Raw genomic sequence first — 8,812 nt, forward strand, 5'->3', positions numbered from 1 at the left:
GTATGCTGAATCTGTCCTTCCGACAATCATATCTTTTTCGATGTCTTCACATTTTTCCTGCAGCCATTTCGTCTTAGCTTCCCTGCACTTCCTATTTATTTCATTCCTCAGCGACTTGTATTTCTGTATTCCTGATTTTCCCGGAACATGTTTGTACTTCATCCTTTCATCAATCAACTGAAGTATTTCTTCTGTTACCCATGGTTTCTTCGCATCTACCTTCTTTGTACCTATGTTTTCCTTCCAAACTTCTGTGATGGCCCTTTTTAGAGATGTCCATTCCTCTTCAACTGTACTGCCTACTGCGCTATTCCTTATTGCTGTATCTAAGCGTTAGAGAACTTGAAACGTATCTCGTCATTCCTTAGTACTTCCGTATCCCACTTCTTTGCGTATTGATTCTTCCTGACTAATGTCTTGAACTTCAGCCTACTCTTCATCACTACTATATTGTGATCTGAGTCTATATCTGCTCCTGGGTAAGCCTTACAATCCAGTGTCTGATTTCGGAATCTCTGTCTGACCATGATGTAATCTAATTGAAATCTTCCCGTATCTCCCGGCCTTTTCCAAGTATACCTCCTCCTCTTGTGATTCTTGAACAGGATATTCGCTATTACTAGCTGAAACTTGTTACAGAACTCAATTAGTCTTTCTCCTCTTTGAAATGATAATTAAATGGACACTCTAGCTGCAAACAGCAGGCGTTGATGTTTTTCATTGGGGACATGTTGAAAATGTGTGCCCCGACCGGGACTCGAACCCGGGATCTCCTGCTTACATGGCAGACGCTCTATCCATCTGAGCCACCGCCGGCACAGAGGATAGTGCGTCTGCAGGCACTTATCCCTTACAAGCTCCCCGTGAGCTCCACATTCCCAACATGTCCACACCACTACATTCGTAGTGCGCCTAATAGATGTTTGCCCATCATACTCATTACTCGTGGCAGATTAATCTACGAGTTCGGGCAGAGCGTGTGCGTTCGCACAAGTAGGTCAATGGCCGGGAAGCCATATTTTAACTATATATGACGGTAGTATCTGATCCCGAAAGAACAGTTACCGTGGATGACCATGCAGGTTAGCTAGAAATGAAATGATAATTAAATGGACACCCTAGCTGCAAACAGCAGGCGTTGATGTACTTCATTGGGGACATGTTGAAAATGTGTGCCCCACCGGGACTCGAACCCGGGATCTCCTGCTTACATGATGGGAAAACATCTATTAGGCGCACTACGAATTTAGTGGTGTGGACATGTTGGGAATGTGGATCTCACGGGGAGCGTGCAAGGGATAAGTCCCTGCAAACGCACTATCCTCTGTGCCTGCGATGGCTCAGATGGATAGAGCGTCTGCCATGTAAGCAGGAGATCCAGGGTTCGAGTCCCGGTCGGGGCACACATTTTCAACATGTCCCCAGTGAAGTACATCAACGCCTGTTTGCAGCTAGGGTGTCCATTTAATTATCATTTCATTTCTAGCTAAGCTGCATGGTCACCCACGGTAATTGTTCTTTAGGGAACAGATACTACCGTCTTATATAGTTTCTCCTCTTTCATTCCTTGTCCCAAGACCATATTCTCCTGTAACCTTTTCTTCTACTCCTTCCCCTACAACTGCATTCCAGTCGCCAATGGCTATTAGATTTTCGTCCCCCTTTACATACTGCATTACCCTTTCAATATCCTCATACACTTTCTCTGTCTGTTCATCTTCAGCTTGCGACGTCGGCATGTATACCTGAACTTTTACATCACAACTTATTGCCAGGCGTTCCTCCTGAAGTACTGTTCAACCTTAATTTGTTCAGGACTTCCCTCAAGACTTGTTGCTAGGAAGGAAAATTGTGTTCAATTGATTCAAATAAGCTCTTATTTATTTTGTGCCTAGACCTTATTTTGTTTGACCACCTGCGGTGGATACTGTAGTATCAGCATGTGTCTCTGAACGCAGCTGCAAATTCTGTCATTGTACTACACATATTTTAGGAGATATGATGTCATAAATGTTGCGATATATGGAAAACTAGCTTTTACTTCTTCATTAGTCTGAAGGTGACCAATCAAAAACTAAACACACGAAACTAAGGTTTTACCTCTTCAACAATAAAGTATTCATCCGCTTAACGACAAATATTTTTCATAACAACTCATTTGTAAAATAATCAGATGTTCGAATCTGTTTTACACATGGATTTTCGATTGCTTAAAGAATCTTGGGTGGGAAAAATGCTTTTTGTTAACTTTTGCATTAAAGTAATTTATAAGCACTTTAAATTCAACGGAGTAATTGTAATAAATTCAAAATAAAACTTGTAATCTGAGGTGGCTTAAAAGGACAATAAACAAGCCTCAAAGCAGCCCCGCTTTCTTCCGTCAGAGAGTGGAGAGAAAAATGTTAAAATAATCCAAAAAAGAAAATATACGTGGTGAAGCCAAAATAAAAGTATTAAGCTATCGAAAATCTGTCGCACTAATGGGGCGTGCAGCGCTTTTCGCAGCCGGAATCTGAGGCGCAGTAAACAGCTACCGCGGAAATGCTTTCGGCCCTCGAGCCAGAACCAAAGGCGACTCGAGAGACTGCTGAAGCCCGGACGTCTTTTGTTACTCAGAACGAGCCCTCCAAATTGTTGACTGCCGTACTGCGGACAAAAGCTCCGAATTAAATCCGCTCCTTTTGTTAGTTTCACTCGCATTTCGATCCCCCTTGGCTTACTTAATCCGCATCCCCTTTATGCTGTAAATTAATTGATGTATTTCATTGGTGGGAAAGGAGAGAGAGAGAGAGAGAGAGAGAAAGAGCGCTCCGCATTTGCGGGATGTCGGTGCAGAACTTGCCGCAAATCTCGTTTGAAGCCGCTGTGTCCATATGCTAGTGGAGTTTCCCCGTTCATACACATTTCGTATCACCACCACACGCGTAGCGAAGCTTGCAAAAGCAGGGGCGTTCCAATACCGGGGGCTCCCAATACCAATATCTAAGACTGTATCGATGCCTCGACAGAATTGGAACAGAAGTACCGATAGCGACACACACACACACACACACACACACACACAACACAATCTCAAACGCCAACAACATTTCTAAACCACAAGCCACTCTCCAAACAACCTCTAAACGAAACAAGTGATCACCACACATAGTTGTAACAACTCGCGAAATTCTGGCAGACAACTTGTAGTTTGCTGATAAATTATATAAAATATGTAACAGCAAGAAATGGCGACAGCAAAAGAAATAAGTACTGTAACACTTCATAAAGTAGGGAATCAAGACCATAACATCAAATAAACCGTAAGTAACATGCTAAATAACGTTGTGGATAGCGATTCTCGTTGTGAAATGAGCGAAAAGCAGAAAAATCGAACAAAAATCATTGTTTTGCAGGTGATAACTTGATGAATGTATGTTACATATAAAGAAGTCACCGTACACAACCAATAGCAGCATGAGAGGTATCTGAACAAATACATCATCGTGTTATTTGCAAATTTAATATCATAGACTTAAATCTTTAATCTGGCGTAACTTAACAACTTAAAATGCCACAACTCAGTGACAAATGTCTGAACTGTATACCAAACGTAATTTAATGTAAAATATTTGGCATGCAATAATTGCTCTTTAATATTGGTGTGGCCCAGAAATTCATATAACATACAGAAGAGGTTAACATCTAAAACAAATTTTCAGAAAGAAGTTAGACAAAAAAATGTTCTGAAACATGATGTTTGGGTAATAACAAAATTATGAAAGGATGTCTTGCGTAAGGCGGAAATATCATAATTTCTAGTATTTATTTTACAAACTGAGCTATTGGACTGAAAGAGAGATGAATTATTTATGTCAAATATCATTAAGGAATAAATATGCAGGGAAACAGTAGTTCGTATTTCCAGTTCCCTGAGCAGGTCTCTGGAGAAATTTCTTGAGTTCACACCACGAAAAATGCACTACGCTCTTTTGGACAGAGAAAGCTTTTTCTCGATATAGTGAGCCGCCCCCCCCCCCCCCTGCCCCGAAGTATGACGTTGAGAAATAAAATCGTTTCAGCTGTAAAGTCCTTTTATTCTTAGGTACTTACAGCTGCATCTATAGGTGCAAATCTATATACTGACAAGATGGAATGAAAGTAAGCGATGTATGCCAGTTTGGTTTTATATATCACCTATGTCTGACAACATCCACATACAAAATAAAGATCCGTTTAGACGATTCAGTGTATGTGTGTTACGCATTCACAACGGAAATTTTTATCAAGATTTTGGGTTACGTATATGTTAACGTATCAACCGCTGTGGCGGCACAAATATGTTATCCATAAAATTTTCGACCTATTGGAGACATGCTTCTTGGACATCAACATTTCATCCTCCGCTGTTTCGAGTGTGAAACTTAGAGGTATCTTCAAGCAGAGCCACACACATGACTTATTCTTACCGTTAATGAGTCTGAAGAAGCTCAGCTTTAGTTCAACACGACATCGGTTTCAGCAGGACGTCATAGACGTTTGCATTACCTGCAAGAGAAACACATTCATGATTGACGTAAAATATGAGAATCTTAAGAAAAGATTAACATTCCTCTAAAGTAATAACAATAAAATAATGTTAGCAATACTAGTTAAATGACAGTTATATTAAAAAAGTTAAGTGAGGGGCTCAGTTGTAAAGCTAATCAAGTAAAAATCAAATAAACTACTGGCTTAAGTTGATTTGGCAGCAATAGGAATGTTTTAAAAACCCATGATAAGTTAACCATGATAATACACCTAAAAAGCACCACTATGTGCACAAACCTCCAGAAATTATTTCTTTTAGAAGCAGATATAGTCAGTTTTCAACTATAGCAATGTATCTGAAACTTTTCTTCTGTCTCTAACAGGTCTCTAACATGCAAGTCTCTTCAATAACTACCTTATCTAACATTTATGTGAACCTGTTGGCTGTGTTCATGTCTTGGTCTCCTTCTACAGTTTTTACCATCCATACTTCTCTTCAGTACCAAACTGACGATAACTCGATGCTTCAAGATGTCTCCTGCCAACTTTTCCTTTCATTTAGCGAAATTGTGCCGTAAATTTCTTTGCTCCTCAGTTCGATTTGCTATTTCCTCATTAGTTACGCGATGTACCCATTTAAACTTCAGCATTCTTCAATAGCGTCTCTTCACTTTCTGAACTGTTTATCATCCACATTTCACATCTGTACAAGCTACCCTCTAGATAAATACATCCAGAAAAGCCTTCACAATACTTAAATTTGTATTCAATATTAATAAATTGCTCTTTTTCAGAAATCAATTTGTGGCAATTGCCAGTTTGCATTGTACATCCTGTCTACTTCGGCCATCATCACTCATTTTGCTACCCAAATAGTAAAATCCATCTATTAGTCTTAGTGTCTCATTTTCTAATCTAATTCCATCGACATGGTCTGATTTAATTCGTCTACGATGTGCTTCCAACGATGCACAGAAGAGAGGAGATGAGCTAAGGGAATGGACAGATGAAATACGTAACAACATAAAAGAAACGCAGAAATGGGCAGATGAAATACAGAGACATCCAGATGAAATGTAAAAGGAAACACAGAAAGATAGGAGAGAAATCTGAGTCTATGACAGGCCACATACTGAAAGAAGCGCAAGAAACCAAGAAAACAGCGATCGATCACCGAAACGCGAAAAAAATTAAAGGAATCGTAGGAAGAGATGAAGAAATTAACCGGTAGAATCGGAAACACGTAACACGAACAAAATAATTTTATGGGTTTGTGACAAGATCAAAGTCGGATGAGCATCAAGAAAAGGTAAGGGAAGCTGCTGGACAAGACAGATGTGTGGTTTGAGGGGATCGAAGGATACATCAAAATGTAGCTACAAAACGCCACAAATCAATTACAATTTCACAAGTGTGAGATAATAGACGAGGAGATACCGAAAGCTGGTGTAGACTCAGATGTTACTAATCCCACATCAGCAGCAGATTAGCAGCAGGTACATTTCAGAACAAACAGGAAAGGTTAAATGAAAGGCAGCAGAGAGGAAACAAGGAGTTGGATAAAATTCACAGGAAATTTTAAAATGATGGTTTAGCTAGCGGTTGGAATGGAAACAGAGGCTAGTAAAACATATAACTGTATACCAATGAGGACAAATCTCTCTCTCAGAGAAAGCAAATGGAATTCTGGACATAACAACAGTGAAAACTCTCGAGAAAAGTCTCAACCAGAAGAAATAATGAGAACGTCAAAACAGGTGTGAGGTCATGTTTAAGAGAGGATGAGACAATCAATTTTAAACACTTTACATCAATCTAAATGTTCCATAACAATTAAGATAGTAAGAACACACTCACACTAAAATTTAGAGTGTGCAGGCTGCCAAGACACCCGTAGGACAATTCAGGGACGAGAGAAGTAGTATATTTTACGTCATGGAGGCGACCACAGCACAAAGAATTCGGCGGTCAGGCATTGTGTGGAATAGGAGGTGCAGGATACAAGTGAATGGAGCGTACCGACAAAGAGGCTAGTCTGCAAGAGTATCATGAGGGTTAGAAAGTACTAGTCATATCTTTCACACTGTAAAACAATCAAAAGAGGCTTATTCATAAATTCTTTTCTGTGTATAACAGTACATTTATGGTAGGGAGAATTGTTTGTGCAAACACGTTTGAGATGGAAACAGTTGAGGAAATCGATTGGTGTCCACCACATTAGCCACATCGAACCCTTCTTAGAATAAGATATGAGCTTCTGTTGTAGAAAGAGCAGTGTATACAAATTAAGATGTTATTCAGACAGAAACGGGGAGTGTAAGTAGTAGTAGTGGGCAGTAGTAGCTTTATTCATCCATAGATCTCTTTTTACAAGGATATAAGACATGTCAAGGTATTTACAAGTATAGAACAATTTAAAATATGCTAATTCGTATACATATATGCATTTACAGACTTCTGGTTAGAGACAATCATTAGAGTTACTCCTGGTATACGATACGTTTTTTGCAAACAACTTATTAAATAATGTAATGCCACACTGTTCACTCATCTCTCACTATCAGTCACTGCACACACTATACACACGTTGTTTCGTAACACTTCACTCACTACACACAAACACACACACACACACACACACACACTCACACACACACACACACACACACACACACACAACAGTGATCTGTGGGCCATTTTCTGTACCACAACTTCCCATTTGCTATCCTGAAAAAGTGAATCAGCATCCCTCTGTAATGGGTGAGATGTTGAGATCAGAAATCGGAAGAGGAGTTAGTATTGTGCTATGCTTAGCTTGAGGGTAAGTTTTTCTAGAATAGGAAAAAAAAGGGAAAAAAACATAAAGTGAAGGTGTTATGTGGAATGATGGATGTTTTATAATCTTTTTGTTATTTATTTGTGTAACTTTTTTTTATCACGCCTCTACTCCGTTTTATTTAAGTAATCCTTCAATATATAAAATGTATTGCATAAGAGGTACTTTTTAGCTACCTTTCTAAATAGGTGTATTTTTGCAATTTCTTTAATCTCTTTCGGTAATTTATTGTACAGTTTTATTCCTAGGTAGAAAATGTTGTTTTGAGTTTTATGTTTATTTTTTCTTGGTAAATGTAAGTGGACATAGGTCATGGACAGAGCTGTTTGTGAACTAATTACCAACGTTATTTTTTATGTGTACAACTGACTGGTAAATGTATTCACAAGTAGCAGTTAAAATCCACAGTGTTTTGAACAGATCTTTACAATGAGCTCGACTGCTATTTTTGGTTATTATTCTTATGGCTCTTTTCTGGTGTTTGAAAAAAAGTGTATCATGTTTTGAGCATTTGTTGCCCTGAAAAGAATGCCGTAGGTAAGAATTGAGTGTACATATGAATAGTATGTAACTAAAAGACACTGCATGTTACACACTGATGATAGGATTCTAAGGGCATAACATGCTGATGACATTCTGTTTGAAAGTACCTTTATGAGTTCACACCATTCCGACTGAGAATCAACATTCATTCCTAGAAATTTTGCATTTCTTACACAGTCTATAGAGATGCCTTCTACATTTATTTTAATACAGTCATTTTCCCTCGTTAAACTGAAATTCATGGCATTAGTATTCTTTGTGAAGAAGTGAACAAGTTACAGTGCATAGTACCGTTTGGAGTTGCATGGTTATGCCATGTTCTCTGTGCATAAGGAGTGGTACACTATTTTGTATTACAATAACATCGTTTGGAGTTGTATGAATATGCTGTGTTCTCTGTGCATTAGATATGGCACTTTGTCTTAGATTAGAATTAATCAAACAGAAAATGAATGAGGCCCTCTTTAAGAATGCTCATGTTCTTAGTAAATGAGAAGTAACAGTTGTGAAGAAGCTGTGCGAGTACTGGGAGGCACCGTCATAGGTTAAATGAAACTCAGACATCAAAGAGAAATGAATGTCTTAGCATAGTAGAGTAAAAGTTGAGAGGGTAGCAGTGTACTTTGTACTGGGTTGACTGTTTCTTGGAGGGACTGCAATCTGATATATGATAGGTAACACTGCTATTTCATGGGTTGTTATCTTTGTTCTTAGTCGGTAGGTACTTCTGTGCAGAAAATTATATGTATATTCGTTCATGGCAAAGGAGTGTTTTTGAGATAGAGATGTATTGCGGCCCTCGCCAAAGTGGGGACTGGATAGAATTTATGAGGAATGTGTATGTTTAGAAGTTCAACATCAGGGTACGTTTGAACAAGGTGATAGTTCAATGGGGAACTTTTTCTTAGTTTTGTTATTAGAGCA

General features: G+C 38.8%; 2 non-coding genes across 2 annotated transcripts; one reads left to right on the plus strand and one right to left on the minus strand.

The window, feature by feature from the left end:
- Positions 1-742: 742 nt before the first annotated feature.
- Trnat-ugu (transfer RNA threonine (anticodon UGU)) lies at positions 743-817 on the minus strand. Its single transcript has one exon. It is a non-coding gene; the product is annotated as a tRNA-Thr (tRNA).
- Positions 818-1,328: 511 nt separating this feature from the next.
- On the plus strand, positions 1,329-1,403 carry Trnat-ugu (transfer RNA threonine (anticodon UGU)). The gene has a single exon. It is a non-coding gene; the product is annotated as a tRNA-Thr (tRNA).
- The last annotated feature ends 7,409 nt before the right edge of the window (positions 1,404-8,812 follow it).

Source organism: Schistocerca cancellata, chromosome 1 (genome assembly GCF_023864275.1).
Source record: "Schistocerca cancellata isolate TAMUIC-IGC-003103 chromosome 1, iqSchCanc2.1, whole genome shotgun sequence".
NCBI classification, from domain to species: Eukaryota; Metazoa; Arthropoda; class Insecta; order Orthoptera; family Acrididae; genus Schistocerca; species Schistocerca cancellata.